The 12,593-nt window shown below is 39.2% G+C and overlaps 1 non-coding gene across 1 annotated transcript; it reads left to right on the top strand.

Moving 5' to 3' along the window:
* Positions 1-5,986: 5,986 nt before the first annotated feature.
* TRNAN-GUU (transfer RNA asparagine (anticodon GUU)) lies at positions 5,987-6,060 on the top strand. The gene has a single exon. It is a non-coding gene; the product is annotated as a tRNA-Asn (tRNA).
* Positions 6,061-12,593: the final 6,533 nt, after the last annotated feature.

Raw genomic sequence — 12,593 nt, 5'->3', positions numbered from 1 at the left:
CCCCACGCCCCCCGGCACACGGGGCGGAGCCGGCGCCCCTCTCGAGGTGCCGCAGCTTCCCCTCGGCCGCCAGCGGGCGGCCCCAGCGTTCGCTCCCCGCCCCGCGGCGCCGCGGGGATGCGGCGGCTCCCGGTGGGTTCGAGGGGATCCCACAGCGCTCGGCCCGAGCCCGCAGCTGAGGGGGCGGCGAGGCGGAGACCCCTGGGGACTGTGCTCCGTGAATGGGGAACTGGGCGAGGGTCTCTGCCGCCCACGGTCCGTACCGGGCCCTGGACAGTGAGGGCTTCCTTCCAAATAATAAACACTTGTCACTTCTGTTGAGAAGGAAATGGTCATTCAGGCTGGGAGACGCTCACTCCCTCTGAACGCAAGTAACTGTACAAGCAAGCTGACACACAGAATCACAGAAGCTTAGGTTGGAAAAGACGTCTGGGGTCATCGAGTCCAACCTGTGACCGAACACCACCATACCAACTAAACGATGGCACTGTAAGGAAAGACATGCAGTCTTTCCTAAACACGTCCAGGGATGGTGACTCCACCACCTCCCGGGCAGCCCATAATCCCCTTTTCTCTGAAGATATTCTTCCCACTGTTCAACCTAAATCAACTGTGGTGCATCTTAAGACTGTGCCCTCTCATCCTATGGCTATTTGCCTGGGAGAAGAGGCCGACTTCCATAGATGTACCTGGGTTTGGGGGATGCATGCAATGATTGCTGAAATCAAACCTTGCTGAGATTTACGAAGGGAAACTCTGCTCCTCCACAAGCAGCTGCCTGCGTTGGGCAGGAAATCTGGGCTCTGAATCCAGTCCCTCCTCAGTGATGGGGCTGGGAAGCTGCCACCAAACCTGGCAGGCCTGGAGCACACCAGGCTGTCACAGGAAAGATATTTCCACAAAATAAAGTAACCATATATAAACCATATAAACTGTTATAAATGAAAATTTGTCCAGCCAAATTAATATGAACAATAAATTATTTATTTTGCAATCAAATTCTATCTAGCCAGCCACAAGGAAAAAACAGAGCCGAGCCTGGGGTCGGCCCTGGGTGTGCAACAAGGAGTCAGCCTCATCAGAGGTTTTCCTCCATGCCCACACACCTCCAGCCTGGCACAAGCGGTTTTCATAGGGAAAATTCCGCCTGAGGCCAAGATTTCAGCAATCAGTTTTTTCTTCTATTCAGAGCCCATATGTTAATAAGATTTTCCTTTTTGGTGATGAGGGAGAACAAATCACTGTCCGGAGTTTGTTGAATCTGATGAAATTTACGGAACGCTGTATTCACATGTATCTGCCTCAGGATTTCCATGATATCCATCTCGGGTCGTTCATGCTAACGATCAGAACCTGGGGTTTCTGTATCTCCCCAGACATGGCCCATCTCCTGGCGAGCTGTACCTTCTTACTTGTAAATCAGTTTCCAATCTACACCCGGTCTCACCTGTGCCTGTGTGTGTGTGTGTTGGGGGGGGGGGGGGAATCCTAATACAAACATGTATACTCTAACAAATATTCAATATCACATATGTCATATTAGAAATGGTGCAAATTATATCTACTACACATAACATAAACCAATATAAAACTTAGGAAATGTGTGCAGTATGAAGTCACATAATGTAATGTACGTACAAAATTTGAGTTAAGTATTATTCTGATGTGTGCCGTTACTATATATTCAATGTATATCCCATTTATATGCAACCAATGCCAACATATAGTCTATATTTCTTTTCTATTCAAGTCTGTCTGTTGATTCATTCATTTTTTCAGTATTCTTTATAAATAATAAAAACACTTGACTATTTTAAAGTGCTCAGGTTTATTCTCTCAGGGAAAGAGAGAGAAAAATGGTGCCAAGTATATGGATGGATAGTTACTTGGTTATGTTTTTCCAGAAAAGCTCCAACAAAACCAAACTAACACAATGACAACAACAAAAATCCAGACAAACCAACCCCCAAGTTCTGGTTGTAGTAGGGATTCTTTTACTTGATAAATGAAAAATTCTCATTGATGCATTATTTTTTTCTCATGCCTCATTCAAAAAGTCAGGAATTTTCACAGCATTCTTACTGTGAACAAGCTTTATTGTTAAAGTTTGTTTAAATTGTTGAAATATTCATGTTAGTGCTTATTCCTGTTAGTTTCTAAAGTGCAAAATGCAACTTAAACACTTTTAAATGTATTCTCTAGTTAGAATATTTTGTAGCTTTCTGCATTGTTGCTCATTAATGATTCTTTACAGTCTTATGAAATATATCTTTCATGCAGTCATTGAGGACCACAGATACGCTTCTTCATCTGTTTATATAACATTTGTTCATGAACAAATGAGACTTTTCATCCAACCAAAACATATTTACTTTAGCCTGTCTCATTCTGTAATGTAAAATATGTCAAGTTTGAGGGCTATGCGGCAAGTCTGCAAGGTCCATTTATGATCATGAGTGCAGCTCCTCAAAACTTACCCAACTTACTGCTGTTACTATTAGCAATGTAGATGCAGAAAGCATGGGATTCTGCCAGAGCTCCTGGGGTGTTGACTCAACTTCTCAGTTAGGGTGGCTATAATGCTTAAACAGGGAAATTTAATTTATTATTTTATTCTCAAAATCAAAAAATTAATTAATGTTTCCACAACAAGGTTGTCTCTCAGGAGAATTTCTGGGATCTTCAACTAAATCATCTTCTTTCTCTAAAAGAGCAGTAGGAACTAAAATTCTATCAAAACAACCATACTTCTATTTATCTATATCTCAGAAAATTACAACCCTTTGAAAAAGTAATTCTGTCCTGCAGCCTTTGAAGGGCTCTTTCAGATCTGCTGCCTGCTGCTGGAAGTCCCCGGGTATTCCTCACTTACCATAAAGACTTAACACTGATATTCAGTAATTCCTGAAAACTCCATGTGTGGATTTCAACTGTGTTATTTTAGGACTGTACAAATGCTGGTACTGTTGCAGGTTGAGTTCCTTAATTAAGAAAATTCCCCTGTGTATCTTAAATATTTATATGGGTGTAAGCAAGACATCTGCATCTGATTCCGTGCTTCTTTGGAGACATTTATAAAGAGTTTGATAATTGAGATCCCCTTCATTCAGTCAGAAGCTTTTGGCTGAAATGCTGTGAGTTAGGAAGTGGTTTGCCATGTGGTCTCACTTCTGACAGGTTTCTCCTTGTTTCTCACAAGCTAACTGAATTTGGCATCATGACATATACCTAAGTAATTCACACCAATACCACTATATATAAAAGGCTTGATAGAAAAGGCTAATTAGGGATTGCAAAGTACCCTATAAAACCAACTCCAGACATGCACTGTTATTAGCTAGAAGCAGCTTTGTAAATTATGTACCTTCTTTGTTTTCTGTCTGCTGATCAACTTAGTGTGGCTGAAAGTAAACCAGAAGGCTGCTAGCGCTTCTGATCAGTCAAACCTCAGCTTTTGGTTGCAAATGCTACAGTTTCCTGTTGGCTTTCTGCTTGCTCTGCTGGAAGCATCAAGGGCCATCAGGGAGAGTGGAACACTTAGAGCAGCCACAGAGAGAAGACCCAGAGAACAGAAGAGTGTTACCTTTGAGAGACAGAGGAGATATGACACTGCTGTGCACTTGGGATAATGTGTATGAATATTAAAAGTAAAATGCCTCTGGAAGAATTTAAAATACGCATGTTCTACAAGGGTAGCCTTGGGTTAACTGGATTAATTATTTTCATAAGAGGCTGTGGTCACTAAAGACTGGTGCCGTTATTACCGTAGTTTTTGGCTGCTCTATTTCCTCTATGAATCAATCTAATAACAGTCAGGAATGAAGGGGTTCTTCCCACCTAATTCCACTCACTCATGGAGAACCAACCTATTTTAAACTAATCACCCTCCCTCTGCAGAACTGAGAGAGCACGTAAGGTGGTAATTTACTTGTAAGTTGGAATAAGGTGAATGACTTACTGTGAAGAATGGTGACTTTCTGTTCAATTTAGAAAATAAATTTAAATTGGAAAAATGTCACTTACACACGTGTAATTTAGATGAGGTAATTCTTCTTTTAATGTTCCTGACTTTGCTTGGCAGGCTCAGCATAAATGGAAGGAGAACTCTGTGCCATGGGTCAAACCTGGCAGGCACATACAAGTTTGCTGATAAACTGAGATCACCGGAGATGTCCTTTTTTCCTGTTTTCAGTATTACAGCCATGTGTAGCTTCTCAAGTTGGAGCTCCTATCCTCAGGCAAAGGCACAAGGTAATCACAAGGACTTGGAGCATGTAAGAAGATGAATTGGCTACTGTAGTATAAAGTCAGATGTACCAAAGAGCTGACATTTAAATATTCTCAGAGGAATAGTAGGGTATTCTCATGTGATATTTTCCCCTTTGAGTTTGTGTATGTTTGTAATAGTGTAATTAATTTTTCACAAGTATATATATCAAGGAATATAAGCACCAGAGCTAGAAAAAATATTATCACATACCTCTAATCTTGAAGTTTCATAAGGGAAATGATCATATGTTCATAAGGAACATACTGTTTGTTATATAATAAGTAGAATATTCCCTACATTAACTTACAGGTTAAGTGTTGACTAATTAATTAGTAGGATCTGCCATACCCCAAACCATATAATTTCTTAATTTGAATGGTGCAGCATTGCCAGATTGCTCTGGTCAAATTGTAATTCCAGAAATAAAGCTGTATTTCCAATGGATTCCTGGGTGGTGTAGTACTTTCAGTAATGCAGCTTTTGCCTGGGCAACTTTTGGGACCTGCCAAATCTTGGCATCTTAGGCATCAGACATTTTAATTGCTGGGTTTTCACCCTTATAATGATAATCAATTTTTCCCTAAGAATCAAGTTTCCATGTGGCATGTGTATGCATGGTAGCCACCTATTGCAAATATTTGATTGCATTAAATGAAGAAGGAGTACAAAGTGTAAGAAGCCTTTTTCTTAGTGGACTTGTTCAATCAAGCAGTGTAGCCTGAGTACTGAATTTGTAGCCAAATGCTGAAACAAATATGCCCTCAAACCTGTAAGAACCTGGAAATTCTATCAGCAATTACTGCTTTTACAGATTTCTACTTCTGTAATAGGTATAAAAACGGTTTCTCAATAGTCTGTACTAAAATCAGACAGATATTAACTGAAGTAATTATGAAATCACATGTACAAAGGCCATATTTAGCTTTATCACTAAGAGATAAATACATCTGCTGTTCTATAACATGAGGCTTAATAGTGTTTTCATTTCAGGCTTCTGTGGATCTGAAACAAAGATGGATCAGATGAAGACAGGGAAAGGAAATGGGCGATAGCAAATATTTAAGTCATGTGTCCCCTTTAATTAAGGACAGTCAAGGGGCCACACCTTTCTGCTTCATGGGGTGTGTCATTGCTGTGCAGCTACACAGTCCTGAGAAAGGAGCTGGAACCCAGCTCAGCTGACTATTACAAATGATATTTCTTTCAGCTGCTTGCATTTTTATCCTTAAATCTTTGTATCCATCAAAGTAATGGGTTAAGAATGTTTGATTTGGATTAATTTTTTGATATGCAAGTGTAAGTTTTTTCTATTTCCTCCTCTCTTTTCTTGACTCCTGGTTGAGGAATAATGGCAGTCACTGTTAGTTCCTTTTCAAATTGAGTTATTCTCTTTTCATGAACACTTTGTTTCATATTGTTCCTTTTTTTTGGTTCTCCCTTGTGCTCCCAGTTGTGCCTTCTTAAAATGCAGAATTCTTTATATTTATAGGACAGCCTTTGGAAGCCTACACAGCCACAGTGCAAGATTTGCTGTGTTTGTGCAGCATTATAAGCCTTCCTTCTGGCTGCCAGCAATACCAATGCCATGTGATGACCAGGTTCTCTTTTAGCATCTCTGCACTAAATTTCTGCTACTTGAAATCAATGGTTTTAGGAACAAAAATTTATTTGGGTAGGGAAATTATTTTTTCTTATGAAGATTGCAGTGCTAAGGGAGTCTCTGTGGCGCAATCGGTAAGCGCGTTCGGCTGTTAACTGAAAGGTTGGTGGTTCGAGCCCACCCAGGGACGTGTTTTTCCTTTTCCTCTGCCATGGCAGGGGACTGGAATCAGATAATCTTAAAGTCCCTTCCAAACCTAGCCATTCAGTGGTATTTTAGAAATGTGGAATTTTCTATTTAGTCTCAGGTTCACTGAAACCCTAATTTGCTGAAGTATGAAGTAATGGGTTAACAGACTAAAATATTTCCATGCATCATTATTTAAGAATGAAATTACATAGAAGTAGTTTCATTTTAGTCGAATATTGCAACATTCTGTCTTATTTGTTTGTCTATATGGTGCTCTATTGTGTTGCTTGTGAGCTCTAAAGGATCTGTGTTATTTTAAGGTGTTAAAATGTAACCACATATATACAAAATATCAACATGGGCTACTGTGCACTTCAGGCTGAACAAAGATTTGTCATTTAGGAATTAACAGGTAACTGAATAGTTGTGCCATTTCCAGCAATTTTGTGTAACTGGTGAGTTGGAATCTACAGGAAAGTTATTGTTTTTTGCCCCTAGCTTTAAATCTCCTGTGCATAACACACTTCGATAATTGCTCAGATGGCTGGCAGGTAGACCAAATTCTTTGATGTGTTGTTTTTCCTTGTGCTTTAAAAATACTTGAACGGACAGGTTTAACTAATGGTGTATGGCTTTCTCTAAAGCCCAAAACCAGAACAAATCCATATGCAGTGAAATCACTGGAGCCCATTTTCTTTCAGCTGCTTTCTCATGTACTCTTTTTCGGGAGCTGTAGTGATAGGACAAGGAGTAATGGGTATAATAAATTGAAAGATTGAGAATTTTGGTTAGATATTAGGAAGAAATTTTTTACTGTGAGGGTAGTTAGACACTGGAACAGGTTGTTTAAGAAGATTGTGGGTGCCCCAACTCTGGCCATGTTCAAAGCCAAGTTGGATAACACCTTGAGCAATCTGCCAGGGGTGGTCAAGTCTAGATGAACTTTCAGGTCCATTCCCACCCTTTAAAATTCAATGATTCTATGATTATATTTTATGAGACTACCCTTCTCTCAAAGAGCTGTCTTTCCACAGATCTGTTTTCATGGTACATGCAAAGCAATTTGGAAATGCAGTACAGGTCCCAGTTTGGTTTCAACACACTAGATCCAGATCATATCAGATAATGAATTTAAAATTTGCAATTTTTTAGGAGCCATTAGAGTTTAAGGTTGTAAAAGGCTGTGAATTTAACAAAAAAAATTATTTTAAACTTCATAACCATACTAAGAAACAGATGAAGAAGTCAGTAGAAATCAATTCAAGTAGTCTTCATAGTGTGTCTTCATGTGAGATGAAAAGGGGTAAAGGAGCTTTCAAACAAAGCCCACAGGAAACAGCTACTGAGTTGTTGCATATGAAATTTCCACATTATTTATGTAGAGTTAACATAGAAAATGGAGTTTTAGACTAAGCTTCTGCAGCAGAGAATAAGTAGAATGTAAGAACATTGCTATGGACCAAGAAAGAAGGTGTGAAACTCAGTTAATCCACAGGTCAGTCCTTAGCCCATAATTTTATTAGCAGGGTGTCACACCTGGACTGGATACCCAAGTCTTATTACAACAAAGAGATGTATAAGATCCTGATGTACAGACAACAGTAAAAGCTGTAGAGATGGTAATATTGTATAGAGGGCCAGAGAAACACTGCCTTAAACATGAGCAAGGTGTTTTAAGCAGTATTGCTTACTCTTGGATGTGCTTGTCAAAATACCTATTTAATGGTTAACTTGCAGGAGGGAGGTGGGTGGGGGTAGGAATGCAGTTACTGAATCTCCAGGAGAATCAAAGTGCTCATACTCCCAAAGCAGCTGAGGGCACCCCAGCACCTCCAGGAGGAGGGAGATGAAATGCTGGTTCCTCTCACCTGGAGCCAGAAATGGACACTGTCATCTCTAGGCACAAACCACCATTTCATCCTGCACAGGGTTAATTCATAACCTTAGCTCTTAATCTCTCCAGAAAATTGGAGACTACTAACTAAGAGTTACAGGAACTATATGAAAAAAGTATTAGAAACTGTACTCCAGAATCACATATGGAACTGAAGAAGTTCAAAGGACCTCTTGTATTTGTTTGTATCTATTGGAACTAATGCATCTCTTGTATCTATATGAGAATTAAAATAGATTAGAGAAATGAAGTAAAACTGTTAATTCTACTTTTTGTTTACTGTGAGGCAGGTGCTCTTCATGGGTGTAATTTGCTCTCTGCTGTTCAGAGAAGAATAAGCAAAGATCCTTTGGATCTCATTGCAGAATCTGGGAGACAAGTAATTTTGTCTATGGGCAGCTTCTGTACGAATTGAGATTTTAGGTGACTGTGGTAAAGCAAATGTGGTATAGAGGCAGGTACAGACAGCCATAATAGCAATGGATGTTCTTTCAAATTGAGGAATTAGTCTTATTTCCTTTAAATGCTGAAATATGAAAATAAATGAGAAGGGAGCTAATTTTAACTAGAAACAGTAATGAAAAGCATTTTCTCCAAATTAAATCACACTGTGTTTGGGGGACTCCTCTTGTCACACTGGTGTAGATACTGTACTAGGATATGTTGGGAGCAGAGACTTATGCCTTGAGATGTTAAATACCTTAAGCAAAAAGTAATGGTAAATCCCTTTGGATAAAATTGAAAAACAGAAAAACTAAGTCATCATGGAGAAAAAATTTAATGAAGAAAAAACCCTGTCCTTTACACTGCTATATAGAGAAGATAATTTCCGATTGACAGAACCTAACAGCTAAAAGAGTAAATTTAATTATTGTCTTTTTTGTGCCCTGAGTGAGCCTGCAGTTTTATCCAAGAGCTTTTGTGTTTGGATGAGTGTTCTTCTCATATGTTAGTGCATATTTAGGGCGAGTTCTGATGCTGATGTTTTGAAGAAATAGCCTATAGGATAGTCTTGGCACAGAAGATTTTGACAGCAGCAACCCTGAGATTAGCTCGTTGCTTAGAGAATGGTGCCAATAACATCCAAAGTTGGGAGTTCGATACCTCTATGGGCCATTTATGTAAGAGTTGGACTAGGTGGTCCTTGTAGATCCCTTCCATCTTAGAGTATTTTGTGATTCTGTCAATGGTGGTGAATTCGGAAATAAAAGCCCTAGAAAAACAGTGTTCAGGGGCTGGTAATTAGTATGTGAGGCAGTAGGTGGTGCACAATGCCTGTGAAAATGCTGGAGAACTGCTCTGCTGTCTCACTGTCTTCAGAATTAGCATTTGGGAAAACTTTCATTTCTCCTAAAGGTCCAATTTGTGTACTTTGAACACAGTAAGATATTGGTAATAATTATTGGAATTTATTATATGTATTTCAAATGTTTGTGTTCAAAATAATAATAAAATTATTTATTTGTTTGTTTTGATAATTATATTTACCTTAATGAGAACCATCATTTCCTGAGTAGTTGGAGTGTATACATAAGCATGGATTCATAGAAATGTAGGAAATTTTGCTCAAGTAATATCCAACCACATGTTTTCCAGGAAAGGACAAATGTATTCCAGCCTTAGAATATAGGCATGCAGTACTTTCTTTATTTATGCACTGTAGATTGCATTCATTACACATCTGAGATTCATGGGGGAGCCCTATAGAAAAATAGTGGGTTTCCAATGAGCTCAGAATGAGGCCTGAGTAAAGCTAAATGATTTAGGGGTTACTCCTGTTTGTATGTCTAATAGCTTTATTTAAGCTTGCTAATACCTCATTGCAATTGAATACATGATTCTAATACTGTAAAACACTGCATCAAGAGGGTGGTAGGAAGGCAGATTCAAGGAAATCTTGTCTGAAACCACTACAAGAAAACAAATCAAAAGTCCCGTCAAAAGCTTCAACTTAAACCTGAGTGGTGGAAGTGTAGATATGTTGTCTCTTAATGTTGTTTTGTCAATCACCTGTATTAAAGGACATTTGTCTGTAGCACAGTATTCATATTTTAGACTGATAAACTCAGATACTGAAGATAATTGCAGTGGCTAGTGTTTCTCCCTAGGGGGCTGTGCGGTTGCAACTGCCCCTTTTAGAATCATGCTACATGGTTTGAGCTTCCTTTTACTCAGTGTTGATCCCGTTGATGGTTTTCTCCTTGCCTCTAGTTTTTACTTGCTTAGGCCATATTAATGCAAAAGCACATGCTACAGAAAGCCCCTTGTGCTGCCAGCTGAACCTGCTGTAACAGGAAACTGCATGGATACAAAAAGGAATATTTGCACTGGAGACATCAGAAGTCAGCTTAGATACAATTTGAAGCACACATTGACAGGAGCCTTTTAATCTCTGTCCATCTCCTGGGGGGGTTGTGTAAGAGAAGCTGATAGACAGAACATATTTATTGATCACACAGGTGAGAGTCATCAGTCCTGCAGATTCCAGGGAGGAAAATGGTCTGAATGCTGCAGTACTTTCGTTTGCACAGTTGTATCAAAACCGAGCACTACACATCAGTGGTCTCTCTACCCAGCTCTACAGAGCTTTCCCAGCAATTCTGTTCTGGCACTGTGTAGCAAGAACGAATCTTGGAAGGAAAGGAAAACAGCTGGAGTAAGTGAAAGGCAAAGTTTGTAGCAAGCCCTGGCTGTACAGTGGTAATCTATAGTTTTAGCTAATTTATGCTATTGCTCTAGATGTACTGCTGCTGATAATGAAAATCTCCAAAGATAATGCTTATAGGGAGGCAGAGCACTCTGAAAAATAATTAAGATCACTTCACCAAAAGTTTATTCAACATCTTATATTCCCAAAACTAGATGATATTAAGGCTCTCTACCCTGTCTGCCCTTTATCTCTTATTTGCACCTATGATCTTAGAAAGACAGTTTCTTCAATATTGTATGTAGCATAAGCAAAATACTTGATTATATAGTAAGTTCTGATAAGCTGAAAACCTGCAAGGCAGACTGAGTATCTGTCCAGTGCTAATGAGGCTGGAATTTGTGGGGTAAACACTATGTATTTTTTCAGGTTTAATTTCCAAATGAGGCTGCTTTTGGAGCAAAGATCTGAAAACACATAATTTGGATGTTATTAGTGAGCTGATAGAAAGGAAGTGTTCTCTGCCTAGAAGGACATGCCATGGAATAGATCAGAGAGCAAAGGAGGAATCAGAAGATGACAAAAGGAGACAGTGTTTGCTAGGTGTAGTTTCCTTTCTAAACTCAAGTGTTCCTTTAGCTGTGCTTTGGGGTACTTTTTCTCCCCAGGTAATAAAGGTCTACCTACCTCCCTTATCCTAGCAATAATCTTTGCATACCTTCTAGTGAATTGCATAACCTCGGGGATGAAATTTTAGCTTTTCAGTCCTTGTAGAAACTTTCCATTTTGTAGATAATCTATACAAAGAAAGAAAGTCTTTACTGTTTTCAAACATTGAATTACTGTTTTTACAACAACAAACTTATTTTGAAAAGGTAAAAAAAAGATAATAGTATTTTAAGAATCATCATGGTCCACTGAGTAAATGCAGGTATTTACCTACAGTATGTTTTATTTAGTGAAGAAAAAATGGGTTATATTTCATAAAGGAAATTCCCATTTTTACTAATTCAGCACAAAGCTGCAGGCACGTAGCAGCTGCACCCAAGATCATGTTTTCATGTTGCCCTATTTTCCTTAATCGGTTCATTGCAAGCAGGAACGAAAAAAAAAAATATTTAGAAACAGATTTTAGTGCTTATTCCCCCTTGTACCATTGTGGAGCAGCCTTCCGACTCTCAGCTGCTAATCTTTGGAGTGGTGCTTTCTTGAGGTTACGGGGCCTTTATTCTGGATATTTTCTTCATGTCACTCTTTGGGGGTTCTGTCTGGCCATTTCACCTCTTGCCTTACATGCTTTTGCTGTTGCCTTCATGATCCTCTGTGGGTTCTCTCAAACTCCTTCCCAACTACAAAAACATGGCTGTTGGAGTTGCAGTTCATTTCGGGTTTTCAGCAGTCTTCTAAATGGTCTCTGAGAAAAAGTCTTTGCTTCTGATGGTGGTTTGTGTGAAAGTAAATCATTAAGGTTAGTAAAAGCATATGGTTCTGTGTCTCATACACATCTGAATAAACTGTAAGGGCCTAACACTGACCTTCCTCACAAAAAAAATAAATTTGAGATTCTTGGCATAGACTTCTGCACATCCTTTCTGAAGTGCATAGGCACTGCTGATTACAGCACAGCATCAGCCAGCACAGCTCTATTAACAGTCAGGAGCTTTCTGTCCTCAAGTTAAAGAGAGAAACTTCATTTTCCTTCCACCTTTAAGTGAGATGATCCTTCTTGCTGCCATTAATCCTATTTTGTAGATGAAAAGAAGAATGGAATTATTTCTGCTGCTGAACTTCTCATACTTTGAGACACAGAGTTACTGAGTGAGTTTCTTGAGAACTTCTCAGAAGTTAGTATTGAAATGAAGAGTCAAGTAGACAATCACACCCTTAAGGGAGTTGTAGGCAACCTTTTGAGGCTTTAACAAAATGCTTTATAGCATCGTGCTAAAATCTTGGTGTGAGAATCTCCAATGCGTCTAAGCAAATAATTAAATAG

Source organism: Taeniopygia guttata, chromosome 2 (genome assembly GCF_048771995.1).
Source record: "Taeniopygia guttata chromosome 2, bTaeGut7.mat, whole genome shotgun sequence".
In the NCBI taxonomy this organism is placed as follows: domain Eukaryota; kingdom Metazoa; phylum Chordata; class Aves; order Passeriformes; family Estrildidae; genus Taeniopygia; species Taeniopygia guttata.
The sequence above is the reverse complement of the archived record's forward strand: the minus strand, read 5'-3'. Positions and strand labels throughout refer to the sequence as shown.